Source organism: Vulpes lagopus, chromosome 6 (assembly GCF_018345385.1).
Source record: "Vulpes lagopus strain Blue_001 chromosome 6, ASM1834538v1, whole genome shotgun sequence".
Taxonomy (NCBI): Eukaryota; Metazoa; Chordata; class Mammalia; order Carnivora; family Canidae; genus Vulpes; species Vulpes lagopus.
The window spans coordinates 119,954,649-119,970,982 of record NC_054829.1 but is presented as its reverse complement, the minus strand read 5'-3'; positions in this window follow the sequence as shown (position 1 = coordinate 119,970,982).

The following is a 16,334-nucleotide window of genomic DNA, read 5'->3' as shown; positions in this document are numbered from 1 at the left end:
GAATATTTATTTATTAAGTATCCTGAAAAGCCAGTAACCCTTTGTAGTAAGAGAAATTGATAATTAACCAAGAAGCAGAGTAACACAGTGATTACGTTTTAGAGTAATGGAATGTAAATTTTTCACTTATGATAGTTACTAACTGTATGGTTTTTGACAAGCCTATTTAAAGATGTATTCTAGTAGACAGAAAATAAGACCTATAGGAAGAATTGTGTGGTTCAACTTTAGTCATAAATAAGATAGGTAAAATGTACATTAATTGTCCTCACTTAAAATACGGGATTTTCAATATCCAAAACAACACAATTCAACGCCTTATGTGATATAAGTACTAATCCATAATTCGGTAGCTTACTGCAGTGTCTCTAGTGACTTTGAGGAAATGTGAACACCAACAAAATCTATCATTGTACAGTCATTGGGCAGTAATAAAACTGAAGGAAAGGTTGCTTATACATATACCCACACACACCCACACACTCATACATGTAACATCCAAAAGAGTATCTCTCCTGGTCAACTCTGCCATTGGTCATTTTCAGTTAAAGTGATCTTACAAATCGTCTTCTAACTCCCTAAATCAAGTCACCCTGGACTGATACAGTATTGGCTCATTTCAGTGAAGAGCCATGACCCTACTTATTGGGTGGATTTTTCTTTCTATATATATATATTATATTATATTATATTATATTATATTATATTATATTATATTATATTATTATATATATTATATATAATCTATATATATTATATTATATTATTAAAATTTAAATTACATATATATGTATATGTAATTTTAATTTCTTTATTAGAAATTATATATATAAAGAAATTATATATAATATATATATAAAGAAATTAAAATTACATATACAGGGATCCCTGGGTGGCGCAGCGGTTTGGCGCCTGCCTTTGGCCCAGGGAGCGATCCTGGAGACCCGGGATCGAATCCCACGTCAGGCTCCCGGTGCATGGAGCCTGCTTCTCCCTCTGCCTGTGTCTCTGCCTCTCTCTCTCTCTGTGACTATCATAAATAAATAAAAAAAAATTAAAAAATAAATTACATATACATATATATATGTAATTTTAATTTTAATAATGATGAACAGGAATGCACCCATACTTGAGAATTATATGAATAATGGCAGGACTGATCTTGACACAAAGTTCAGGAATTGCTCTAAAAATCTTTAACAAAAACCTAGGTTTGCTCACCTAATAATATCTAGTTCCTTTTTTTTTGTGAGACAAAAGGAATAATAATAAGAACAAAGTACAGTGGTTGATAGGAAAGACAATAGATGTCCACGTTCACTTTTAAGTCCTGCAAAATGAAAATTTTCTTAACACTAGTGAATAGATTAAAATAGATTAAATTTTCAGGAATTGTAATTTTGTATTGTAATTTTGCAGTTTTGAATGCTTAAAAATATATCTATGACAATTATGTGAAACTGATTTTCCTTAATATTTTAAGCCCTTTGGAAGCCACAGAGAATTTGTATGTTGAATGGGGGGGTGGGGAGTAGAGAGTAAGGGCAAATGGTAGAAAGAATAAGTGAACTTTTTGTAAAGTGGACTCTGTGAAATTACTTGTTACATCATATACAATTAGAGTTAAATAAAATATAAGGTAATAGTTCAAGTCAGCCTATCTTCTTCCTTTTTATGTATTTAGTTCTGTGTTTGAAAGACATTGCATAAAGAACTATATAATTTTGAGTTATTAAAAGTATAGATCCACTTTCTTGAGGACATTCTGGCCAATACATATTGACATTCTTAAAGTGCTACTTGTCCTTTAGCTCAAAAATATAATTTCTAGATATTTGTTTTTGCTGTACACATATACACACAGGGACCATTACTATAGCATTATTCAAAAAAGAAAAATATAAATAAATTAAATATTTTTAAAAGAGTTTAGTTATACAGATTATAGCAATTTTCATGTAACAATATTGTCATTAAAGGATATTTATGGCTAAAGGAAAATGCTCACCATGTATTTTTAAAAAAATGTAGGTTACTCTGAGTGTGTGTGTGTGTGTGTGTGGAGAGAGAGAGGGAGAGAGAGAGAGAGAGAGAGCAGTGGGAGAGGGGGAGGTAAAGAAAGGAATTTTATCTGTGACTTTTATTCTCTTTTTGCTTCTTATTTGTATTTTTTTTGAATGTTTAGGATTATTTATTACAATTCTCTAAGCTATTTTAAAATATATTGTTCTGACCAAATATTAAGTTGTAAATTTAACCTAAAATATAGTAATTTTACCATTAAAATTAATAAATTAAAAAACTTGAATGAGATGCTTATGCAACATAATACATATACAGTGTGTATGATGATGACCACAGACTGAATTTACAATTATATACTCCAGTGGTGAATAAACCGCTGTCATGAAAATTGATTATATGCCTGAATGCTGACTTTTACATACTACTAAAAATAAAGTCATTATATAGAAAATGTAGTTTGAAATTTACATAAACATCATGTGATTTTGGTTGCCCTCTTAATCTTATTTCTGATATTATAGCCATTAGTTGGTTCTCAACCAAGATCTTCCATTCTTCACATCTCATAGGTTCTATTTTATGCCAATTAGGAATTAATAATTTCTTAGTAACAGTTACTAATTTTCCAAAATATTGAAGAGATATGATAATTATTAGCTGTCCAGAATGAACAGTTACCCACTACCTGTAGAGATTGAAAAGGTGGTGTTTTAAAACCCTAAGCAGTTAAAAATAAATAGCCTGAATTTGACCTGGTAGCGATAAATTGCTGCTGAATTTTAAGCAGTGATTTTATCTGCTCAGATTTGCATTTTTGGATTTTTTTCTAGACTATAGATTGAAAGAGAACAACACTGGAAGCGGGGAGAGTAGGGTTACAAGGCAATTATAACAATACACATAATAAATAATAAAAGTCCAAAATGGGACAATGACATTAGAAATAGAGAAAAGGGACTGAATTGAAAGATGTCTCCAGATCCTTTTGGCTTCATGAAGTTCATAGTGTTAACACATGTGTCTGCCAAATAGGAAATACTAATATTTCTATGTTTTGTAACATCATATATAATATACAATATATCTTTTGAAATTATTTCTACATGGTAACAGCCAACATCCCACTTGGAAATAGAGGAAACTCACTCAGATTGTGTAATTTGAATGATGATTAAAAAAGATATACTTACAGAGCCAGAGAAAGGTGGAACATGGATCTGAAGGAGGAATGCATATTATCCTGCATGGTATTATATTTGATTATGTACAAAAGATGCAGCTTTAAAGTAGCTATGGATGTATTACAGATGCCCATAAGATATCAATTAATTTTTAATAACGATTTTCACTTTCATACTACCTCTGTGCAAAATTTTTCAGTTTGGGTTATAGTTTCATAAATATCATTTAAAATTAATAGAAAGATTCTAGGCAAAAACTGGTTTGTATTTAGTTGAAGTATTTTAAGAAATAAACTTTCAAAAAATCGTACTCTTTATTTTCTCATGAAAACACTACATCTCTTTGATTGTTTTAATTGCCATTGAATGTATTCCTTTTCTTTCCTCCTCCAACCCTCCCATCCTTCATTTATTTATTTAACAAATGTTTACTGAGGGCCTATTCTATATAGATCATGGGCTTGTTGCTGGGGACAAAAATGTGATTAAGAAACTATTGTTCTGAAAGGGCTCTAATTATATTAGAACAATTATAAACATATACACAGATAACTGCAATACAATTTAATATACTATACTAAATATTAGCAATATTTTCAAGCTAACTGGTGGCAGAAAGTGAGAGTAATCCTCTTTGGCTCTTAAAGTTCTAGTAGTGGCTTTGTGAAAAGCATGTGAGTAGGTTTTGGAAGAATGACACATATTAATTGCAAAAGGATAATCTAGATTGGAGTTTCTAAAAAGTGGCACTATGGACATTTCAGACTGTATAATTCTTGTTGTGGGGGTTGTCCTGTGCATTGTAGGATGTTAAGCAACATCTTTGCCTGTGTTTCACTAGATACCAATAATACCTCCATCCCCAGTCCATAACCAAAACTATCTCCAGATACTGCCAAAATTACCAATGGGGACAGATCATCCCCAGCTGAATACAAAACATCTATACTATGAAAAACCAGGTTTGGGATGCCTGGGTGGCTCAGTTAAGTGTTTGGGTTTGGTCAGGTCATGATCCTGGGGTCCTGGGATTGAGCTGCACATTGGGCTTCTTGCTTGGTGGGAGTCTGCTTCTCCCTTCCCTCTGCCTCTTGCCCCTGCCCCTGCTCATCCTCTCTCTCTTTCAAATAAATAAATAAAATCTTAATATATATATATATATATATATATATATATATATATATACTCACACACACAAGCATCTTTAGAAATGTACATTGTAAGTTGTATATTGGCCTTCAGATTAGTATTCATTACTAGTGAAAAAACAGATACATTAACAAAAATGCCTGCATTTCTTTTTACTTGAATATAGTTAACACACAGTATTATATTAGTTTCAGGTGTATAACTTAGTGGCTTGACAAATTTATATATTGTGCTATGTTCACCATCAGGGAAGCTACCATCACTCTTGTTACATAGCTATTACATATCATTCACTCTGTTATTATGCTGTGCCTTTCATTACCATGATTTATTCATTCCATAAATACAGGCCTGTGTCTTCCACTCCCCTACACCCATTATTGGATGAAGGATTGACTGAGGAAGTAAAAATCTCCTATTTCTTAAAGAAATTCTAAAACTAAAACAACAAACTAACAAAATAATTTCAGAGCTTTGAAAATTGACAAAATGTGTACAATAATTTGAGAAGCATTTTGTTTCAAAAACTGCTATATTATACATTAGAGCAGAAGAAATCTTGCTATTTTTGCCCAGGACTGCTCCAAACTCCAATTCCAATTTCCTCCCGCATAAGTCACTATGGAGTTTTTGCCAGAGATTGACAAGTGGTAAGGATCAGCATTAAAGTACCTACAAATCCCTATGTTCATAGCAGCCTAATTACAATAGCCAAGACAGAAACAACCTAAATGTCTACCAACAGATAAATGGGTAAAGAATGGGATACTATTCAGTCATAAAAACAAGGAAAATCTGCCATTTGAGACAACATGGGTGGACCGTGAGGGTATATGCTTAGTGAAATTAGTTAGAGAAAGACAAGATCTGATCTCACTTATATGTGGAATCTAAAAAAAAAAAAAAAAAATAGCCAAACTCAGGGAAAAAGACATCAGATATACATGGTTACTAGAGACAGGAGTTGGAGAGAGGGTGAATTAGAATAAGGTGGTCAAAAAGTACAAACTTCCAGTTACAACATAAATAAGTACTAGAGGTGTGATGTACATCACGCTGGCTGTAGTTAACACCACTGTATGATATAAATGGATGCTAAGAGAGTAAATCCTAAGAGTTCTCAACAAAAGGACATTTTTTGTCTCTCTTTGGTTTCTCTTTTTATTGTATCCATATAGACAATAGATACTAGTTAAATTTATTGTGGTAATAATTGCACAATAAATTTAAGTCAAACTATTATGCTATATACCTTGAACTTATACAGTGATGAAGATAAGTTGTATTTCAATAAAACTGAAAAAAAGAAAATCATGAAAAAAATATAGAATATTGGATTGTTTTTGTATCCATAGGTATTTTTTCCCTGAAAATTCTAGAAACTGTTTTGGAATTACCACATGTAGACTAGACTACTTGTTATATTATTTTATATTGAAAATGATTTTTACCTAGAAATATTGACCTGGAAAAAAAATAGAATGTCCAGTCCTGTGCCAAAAAAGTAGCTGCAAAGAGGATTTGGACAGATGTGCACCAAGTTCACATGTAGTGGCATTGTTATTAGAAATGACTTAGCACTCTGTAAGTCAGAAAGACAAATGACTTTACTAGCCAGAGGTTACATTTGTACCAGTGGCAACTGGTAGTGGCAAGTGAATTACTGGCTGAAGAGGTATGCGTGTCTAGTGGACATAAAAATTCCAGTGTAAAATGAAAACCAGAGATTTGTATAAGGATTGAACTTCGCATTATCCTACTCATAAATTAGGAGAGTTTTGAAATTAAAGATAAATTAGTAGAGAATGAAAGATTTACTGGAATAAGGACAAAGGTGGTAAGATGAAATTTTTTAAACCACTGAAGAAAATGAACCCTCAATCAATAATTCAATATCCAGCAAAACTATTCTTCAAAAGTTAAAGAAAGATATTCCAAGATAAACAAATACAAAGATTATTTGTTGATTATTTGTTGCTAGAAGACTTGACTTATTAGAAATACTAAAGGAATCCTTTGGATGTTAGGAAATATCAACAAATGACAACATGAATCTTTAAAAAAATTGAAAACATTAAGAATGGTAAATATATGGGTAAATATAAGAGTACTATAAATAATTTTCTCAATTTTGCTCTTACTCCTCTAAAATTCTAATGTTAAAAAATAATTATTGTAACACCCCATACTTGAGCTTATAATGTGCATGGGTACAGTGTAAGTGATAAGAGCACAAAAGAGGGAGAAGGGAAGAGAGCTATGTTGGAGTAACATTTTATTTTGATTAGAATTAAATTACTATTAATCTGAAGTAGACTGTGAAGTTAAGATAAATATTATAATCCCTAAAAGTCTTAAAAGAAAGTAACTCAAAACATATAACAGTAATCAGAGGTACAACAAAAATATTATTAACACAAAAGAGAGTAGTAAATGAGGAAGAGAGGAACAAGACAAGAAACACAAAGAAAGAAAACTATAGAGTAGTAAATGTAAATACAGCTAATAGTGAAAATTTTGGGTAAAGGTGAATGGTCTAAACATCTCATACAAAAGTCAGAGATGGTCAGACTGACTACAAAGGCAAGAACCTCCTTTATGTTGTCTATTAGACATACAACTTAGATTCAAAAAGCACAAATGGTTGGAAAGTACAAGGATGGGAAAAATACATACCATGCAAACAGTGTTAGTAAGAGAACTGGAGTTGCCCAGTTGATTGTCCTGTAAATCTCTCTAATAACAGAAAACACAAACAAGAAAAGCATCAGTATTTGAAGGCATAAAGGAGAGAAGCAAACTTCTACCTTCAAGTGACTGTTTCTAAACATTTTTATAAATTATTATAAGACTTGCTTAATCTTTTTTAAGTGTGGCAAAAATGCATGAATGTAAAATTTGTCATCTTAACATTTCATTTCATTAGTGTTAAGTATATTCACATTGCTCTGCAAGCAATGTCTAGAACTTCATCTTGTGAAACTCAAGCTCTGTACCTGTTGAACAGCTTGCCATTTTCTCCTCCCCTCAGCCCCTGCAAATCACCATCATACTTTCTATTTCTGTGAACTTAACTACTGTATACAGTTCATGTAGGTATAATTGTGCAACATTTGTTCTTTCGTGACTGGCTTATTTAATTTAGCATAATATCCTTGTGGTTCATCCCTGCTGTACCCTGTGACAGGATTCTTTTTCCTTTTAATGTTTCCATGGCATTTATGTACTATGTTTTATTTTTTAATTTTTTTTAATTTTGTTTTTGTACTGTTTTATTTATCCATTCATCTATCAGTGGACATTTAGGTTGTTTTTATATCTTGGCTACTATTGTAGTCCAGCTGTGAATGTGAGTGCACAAGTCTCTCTTCAAGATCCTGCTTTCAGCTCTTTTGTAAATATACCTAGAAGAGGAATTGCTATATTATTTATTAGAGAGAGAGAGAGAGAGAGAGAGAGAGAGAGAGAGAAAGAGAGAGAGAGAGATATCTCCACGTTATTTTCCACAGAGACTGCATTAGGACCAATAGTGTATAACAGTTCTGATTTCTCTACATCCTTACCAACACTTACTATTTTCCTTTTTTAAAAGTTTATTTTGCTTTATTATTATTTTTAGTAGTAGGGTGATATTGCATTGTGGTTTTGACCTGCACTTCGCTCATTATTAGTGATGGTTAACGTCTTTCCATATGCTTGCTGGTCATTTATGTATCATCTTTGGAGAAATATCTACTCAAGTTCTTTGCCCATTTTTAAATTCGGTCATTTTTGTTGTTTTTAAGTAGCTATTTTGATTTCCTTCTAGGTTTGTCTAAGTGCAGAATATGGTAGACATATTTTGAAGACCATATATTGTTATAAACACCTAAATATCTTTCCATTTATGTGAACCTCATTGTATTGACTATTTTTTTTACTTCATCATGTATCCATGAAATAACATTAAAACTAAGTTACTTAGTTCAGTTTTTATTCCTTGGGGGTATTAATACCTTACATATCACACAAGGAAACATTAGTTGTAATGCTTTTTCAAATAAAATGTTATGAAATAATACAGTAGTGATTCTCTTAAAATTGACATAAACTTAAGGTAATTTTTCTCTGATATCTCTGGTTTAAATCCTTAGGAATCTATCTTAAAAAGCCACAAGAATTAAGACAGAGTAATTTATATATGTATGTAATATCCCACAATAAATAATCAGAAGTTGTTCATCACCCATGTTATTTAAGCAACATGTAGATTCTGATTAATTAAATTTATATATGCATATATATACATAATTATATACATATTCATACACAACATGCCATTTGTATCCCTCTAAATCTATACCATGCAACAGCAGAAAACACTACAAACACCTCCTCTTGGAATCTAGCTATGACTTTTTGGTCATACTTTATAGCCTTACAATTAATCCAGGATTGGATAATGACCTGCGTAAAATCCAGTCATCATTTCCAGTCAACTCTGGGAATATCTTTTCTTTCCTTTTCTTTAGTATAATTATGCTGAAACTAATTCTTTTTTTTAGGCTAATCTGAAAGCATAAATTTTGCTTTGAAAATGAATATATTTTCATCACTTCAATTTATGTTCAGAAACAGATAAAAGAGGTATGTTTTATCAGGTAGATTCTTTCTTATTTCTGTCCAAGGATGAATTTCTATTCACCAAAATAATATCAAATTAATTAAACCCATATGTTATATGGTATGATATACTGAGTTATAAAAAATGACTGAAACACACATGAATTCAAAACCGATGTATTTTTGTAACACTGAAGATATAATACATTGATTCCTTGTGGTAAATGTTTTACAATTAAATGGAAATTAGTATTACATTAAGATTATTTTAAATTTATATTGCTATAATAATTCAGTATTTATCATAGCCAAGATTCATATAATACTTATTATATTTCAAGCCACTTTTAAAAATGCTTTATATAATTTAAATTATTCAACACAGTTTGAAGTAAGAAATATCAATATTCCATGAGGGTTGACAAACATTATTACTGAAAACAGCCATTAATAAGAACATATGAAGATCATGAGACTGCTTAATGTTATAAATAATACTGGTAGCGTTGAAAATTCTTGAGTTTATATGATAAATTGTTTTCATATCACAAAATGTATTCATTTTGAATTTTATAAGCTGTTTGTTCACAATTTCCAAATGTCAACATTTGTATCCTGTCAATGCCAGAGAAAGATATGAAATGATGCAGAAAATAACAATAGTAGTACTTTCCTAAAATATAAATTAGCAGGGTGGCTATATGTTTCATTCCCATCTTGGTGTAGAAACTGATACAAAAGTATTGACTTCACAAATTTGGTTTAATTGAAATTCAATGTATCTCTCACTTCTAACCAAGGAAATACAACATACATGGATATCATAGCTATAAAAATGTAAGATTTAATTTTTTAATGCCTATGTGAAAGTGGGAACCTGGTATCTTAATGATATCATGTTTCATAATCTTTAGCAGGGTCACAGAAGATGGAAGGGGAATGCAGTGTACTATGATTTACCAAAGTATTTTTATAACTTTCAACTTTAGTATCAGTGAAAAGAATATGCTGGTAATCTATGAATCTTGGAATAGGATCATATTTTGAATAATGTTCTAGATGTCTCACAGCAGCCCTTGGAGGATATGGCTAGGTCCTATGAAAGGAAGTTACATCCTTATTTAAAGAAAACTAAAAGACTTCTGGGTAGCAGGTGAATTAACAAAAATCATCAACCTGGGAAGACATTCCAAGGAATTAACTCACAGTAAAATTAGGCATAACAGGAGAGGCGTATAGTTGTATTTTAGTGTTTGTGGTTGATTTTTGCCACAACAGTTCAACAGCCTTAAAGAGTTATCCCCCAAATATCACTTTTCCAGAAAGAATCATAAATTCTTCCTGTGGAGCTGCCACTGTTTGGTTTGAGTGGAGAATAACTTTACCAGACTTCCATTGTGAAATATCCAGATTTTCCATGGCGTGTGCCAGACTCTGAGAAGGCAAAAGGAATTGGACACATGATTCTTAGCCATACCAGAGAGAAAGCTTTAGAAAATTAGTTTTGAGTGACTCAGATCAGCAGCTGCTTATTTATCACACAGGATGTACTGGTCTGGAACTGTATGTGACTTGGGAAACCTCACTGTCATTCTAACAGACTCAGCCTGAACTCTGTATCTGCCTGAGGAAAGAGGGAGTACCACAGTGTCAGAAACTGGTATGAAGATGATGAAAACTTCCAATTATCTGCCAGACATTTAGAGTTACCAAATTCTATACTGTGCTTCTTTATTTTTTTTTAGATTTTATTTATTTATTCATGAGAAAGAGAGAGAGGAGGAGAGAGAGAGAGAGAGAGAGACAGGCTGGGGGAGAAGCAGGCTCCATGCAGGGAGCCCGACGTGGGACTCAATCCTGAGTCTCCAGGATCAGGCCCTGGGCTGAAGGCGGCGCTAAACCTCTGAGCAACCCGGGCTGCCTTATACTGTGCTTCTTATCCAAGAAATCAAGAGGTCTTTAGGATGGGAATATGTGTATTTCCCCAATTTAGCTGAAAACAGTAGGATACCAAAGAATTGCCTTAAAATATTTGAAGGTGTGTCATGTGGATGAGTGATGGCACTAATTCCCTTTCCTGTCTGGAGCCAGTTAGAAAGAGAGAATAAGGATTGGCAGGCAAAACATACAGGGAAATAGACTTGAATTCAATAAAGTCTTCTGTAATGTTCCCAACTATAGTAATGTTTAGCCTCTAAACTCCTCATTTTTAAAAAGAATCTCCTTTTTTAAGGGAGCCAATTGTACTGCTAAATTTTAGAAAGACTTTCTTTACTTCTAGTCCACTGGAACTCTAAATGTTTTTGTGATATTAATTCTAAAGCCCTTTTACAAAAACACTGTTGGAGAAAGGGAAGAGCCACTGGATGGCAATGCAGCTTTTAGGATAAATGAAGGCTCTTTCGTTATGCTTCTTTAGGTTTCATGTTAGGAGAGTTTCTTTAACAGACAACCAAAGTACTCTTATCCCTGACCTGGACCTTACTCTCTTTACTTTAATCATTTCTGACTTACGAAAAGCCAGATTTAACATGCACCTATATATTTTTAAAGATTTTAAAAATTTATTTATGAGAGAGAGAATGGGGGAAGGGGCAGAGAGAGAGAGAGCAACAAGCAGGTTCCCCCATAAGCATGGAGTCCAACTGCAAGCTTGATCCTAAGACCCTGAGATCATGATCTGAGCTGAAAGCAAGAGTAGGAAGCTTAACCAACTGAGCCACCCAGGTGCCCCAACATGCACCTATATTGAATGCCTCTCTAAACTGAACCTACAATCTGTGGTGTACTAGCCAAGGTATTCCTCTTATACTGGACTATTGTCATGCCACTGGCAATATTTTGTGCTATATGCACAAGAGGGAGAGTACATAGATAGCCAAGAAATACATAGAAATACATTCTAAATTTTCTAAATGACGATTTATATAAAGAAAAACCTATTTAAGCCCCCAAACAATTGTAGGTCATTTTTGACTATGTAGTACTAGCTCAAATTTCACAGGAAAATATTTAATGAAATTATTTTTTGTTATATATAATTAGTATCTTTTAAATATTATATTATGTAGTTTCCAAGTATCTTACTTAACTATTGTTTCTTAACAAGAAAAAATCATTAATTTCCTTTTATTCAGTTATCTATGAAATATTATTTAAGATTAAATAATTTTGATATCAATAATGTATTATAAGAATGAATTAAAAATGAATAGAAGTGTATTCATTGAATTGATTCAGTAAAGTAATTATTACTATTACAACCCAGTGTAACTTATTTATTAGTTTATATTAGTCATTTATAAAGTTTTAAAAAAGCACCTATAAATACATAAACTTACTCCTTGCTGGTTGAAAATCTAAGATTTCTAAATTAGAAAACATTTTTCTATATTAAGTAGAAGTTGTAAAATATAAACATTTGCTAAAAACTACCGCAAACATTTCACTTCAGTCAGCATATTGGCATAGTGTAAATTCTTTCTTACTGTATTGTATTGTAGTGTGTGTGTGTGTGTGTGTGTGTGTTTGTATACAGTAGTCTATGTTTATTTATTTATTTATTTAGTTATTTAGTTATTTATTTTATAAATTTATTTTTTATTGGTGTTCAATTTGCCAACATATAGAATAACACCCAGTGCTCATCCCGTCAAGTGCCCCCCTCAGTGTCCACCACCCAGTCACCCCCACCCCCTGCCCACCTCCCCTTCCACCACCCCTAGTTCGTTTCCCAGAGTTAAGAGTCTTTCATGTTCTGTCTCCCTTTCTCATATTTCCCACTCATTTTTTCTCCTTTCCCTTTATTCCCTTTCGCTATTTTTTATATTCCCCAAATGAATGAGACCATATAATGTTTGTCCTTCTCCGATTGACTTATTTCACTCAGCATAATACCCTATAGTTCCATCCACGTCGAAGCAAATGGTGGATATTTGTCTTTTCTAATGGCTGAGGAATATTCCATTGTATACATAAACCACATCTTCTTTATCCATTCATCTTTTGATGGACACCGAGGCTCCTTCCACAGTTTGGCTATTGTGGACATTGCTGCTAGAAACATGGGTGCAGGTGTCCTGGCATTTCATTGCATTTGTATCTTTGGGGTAAATCCCCAGCAGTGCAATTGCTGGGTCCTAGGGCAAGTCCATTTTTAACTCTTTGAGGAACCTCCACACAGTTTTCCAGAGTGGCTGCACCAGTTCACATTCCCACCAACAGTGTGAGGGTTCCCGTTTCTCCACATTCTCTCCAACATTTGTTGTTTCCTGTCATGTTAATTTTCCCCATTCTCACTGGCGTGAGGTGGGGTCTCATTGTGGTTTTGATTTATATTTCCCTGATGGCAAGTGATGCAGAGCATTTTCTCATGTGCTTGTTGGCCATGTCTATGTCTTCCTCTGTGAGATTTCTGTTCATGACTTTTGCCCATTTCATGATTGGACTGTTTGTTTCTTTGCTGAGTTTAATAAGTTCTTTATAGATCTTGGAAACTAGCCTTTTATCTGATACGTCATTTGCAAATATCTTCTCCCATTGTGTAGGTTGTCTTTGAGTTTTGTTGACAGTATCTTTTGCTTTGCAAAAGCTTCTTATCTTGATGAAGTCCCAATAGTTCATTTTTTTTTTTTTGTTTCTCTTGCCTTCATCGTCTATGTTTAATGAAATGCCTGAAGGAAATGAATCTTTGATTGTAATTATATTGTAAGCAACATGTCTTCAAATTGTTGAGATAACATAGGATCATAGGATATCTTCCCATAGAACTTTTGGTTAATATTGAGGATGGCAGATTATCTATATTTGTTTAGAGCTTTTAGGCACAGCAGTAAACTTATATAACCATTTGCACTCTGAGCTAAAGACCATCAAATTTACTGCTCCATATTTTTGATGCTTAGGGAATAGTTCTTAGTTAGTAAGTGATAGAATCAGGATTGAAACCAAGGCAGCCTGGCTCTAGGGGCCACACTCTTAACCATAACACAGTACTACCTCTCTAACTACACCAAGGTGAACAGACCTGATATTTTGGTAAAGTCCCATGATCCTGGGAAGCTAAAGAAAAGGAGGAAAAATGGGCCAGGGGATTTCATGTATTATAGAAAAAAATGGGGGAATAAGTACATGAATAGATCAGTGAAAATGTTTTTAAATTTTAATTGTGGTATTTTGTTAGTAAATTAAACCAAGGTGCTCCATATTGTAACTTAAAAATTCAAGATATTCATTAATCCCTTGATTATCTGTTCCATTTTAAAAATATCATCCAAATATTCCAATATATATATTTTGACCTGATAAGTGGCAACAGTGGTTTGATAATGAAAACTACAATAGTCACGGTATTGACATTTCCTTTGAGATATTAAAAAAGCCCATTTGTTCCATTTGGTTCATCCATAGTTTAAAAAAGTAAAGTCTATGTTTACTTAAATTAAAGTTAGATTTATTTTATTAGATATATACTACTTGTACTAAAATGTTTAATAAATCAACTCATAATTCATGTTCCAAGCCATCTTTAACATAGTGATATTAGTTGAGCACTAAATATAGGTCAAACATCCTACCTTCCTTTGTGGGTCATATTTAGAGAGATCATTTAGGAATTTCATATCCTAAAATATAATTCAAATGATTCACATATGGCTATTTCTTATTTTGTTTATTTATTATCAAATATTTGTCAACCCTAATATATGTTAAACACTGTAAACATTTAGAGATGCATGGGTTTTACAATCCAGAGTGGAAGAACACATATAATAATGCAATTCAATACAAATTTATTGTCAAAAAGAAGTATTAAGTTCTTACATAAGTACAGGCTGGAGAACTAAATGGAATCTAGGTGGAAAGCTCGCCATAGAAAAAGACCTGAAGGACAACTCACATGTGGTGATGGCAATGGAATTCTGGAAAGATGAGCATTCCATGCAGATATGAGGCCTATAAAAATGCCCTACAGGCAAATAGAGTTTTGAATACGCAAGAAATTGAATAATTCTAGATACATGTTAAAAAATAACTGAGTAAATTTGGAAGGGTGGGCAGAAGCAAATCATTTGGGAATTTGACACATATTTGGAAAAGATGTAGTGTAGGAGTCACTGCAGGGTTTTAAGCTGTTGAAATGTCATGACAAGCATCATCTTTGATATTGTTTTAATAAAATATGGCAAATAAAATGAGATAAGAGTCTATATAGAGAGATTAGTTATAATTTTATTAGTGGCCTAGACCTGATAGGGTGGGTAGAAGTAATTTCATAATTGAGATTTTTATAAAATATATGGGAGGTATTTAGGCCTAGTAATAGATTCAATATGGAGAGTGATAAAGTAGAAGAATGTGGATACACTGAAGTATGTGGGCCCAGTGTGAATTCTGAAAAGGATGCTAGTAAACTTTTATCATGATTAATGGCACATAATAGGTACTCAAACTAAGTTAGCTCTCCTTTGTTTTTTCATTTCCTTTCTACATTTTACTGACACATGCTTTATTTCTCCAAGATGAGGGTGAATCAAAAAATATAATAGTACATAATACAGTATTGTAGACTATAGGCATTATGATTTATACTCTTTAAACACAAAACTTTTACCTTTTGGTTACTTTTTAGATTTTATTTATTTATTCATGCAAGACACAGAGAAAGGCAGAGACATAGGCAGAGGGAGAAGCAGGCTCCCTGCAGGGAGCCTAATCTATGTGGGGCTTGATCCCAGGACCATGGGATCATGACCTGAGCCAAGGACAGTCGCTCAATCACTGGGCCACCCAGGTCCCCTAAACACTAAACTTATAACTTTAACAATAAACTTTATACTCTTTAACTAATAACTTGCTGATTTGCTAATGGGATAAATCTTATGTTAAGTATTCTTTTCATACACGTACATACACATACAAATAGTAATAATATTGATAATAATAATATGTGTGGTAATAATAAAGAAGGTAGGAGAAAACTTTTAGAGGGGATGAGTATGTTTATGGCATAGGTTGTGATGATGGTTTCTCAGGTGTATACTTATCTTCAAACTCATTAACTTACATAAATTAAATATGTACAGCATTTTGTGTGTCAGGTATACCCTAGTAAAGTGGTTAGTAAAGAGAATGGAATGAGAAAGAAACAAAAAGACAGAAAGAAATAAATAGCAATCAAGGAAGAATCACTTGGATAGACAAATCACTTTGTGGTAACCGCATAATAGACTATTAGGAAGGGAGAGAATGAACACAATAATTGTGTACTCCTTTTCACTATTTCTAACCTTTACTTTCTATTTGTTTTTAAAAATTTTTCCACTGGGGATTTTAACAGCTCTAGCTTTTTTCATTTACCAGAGACTAGAGAATCCA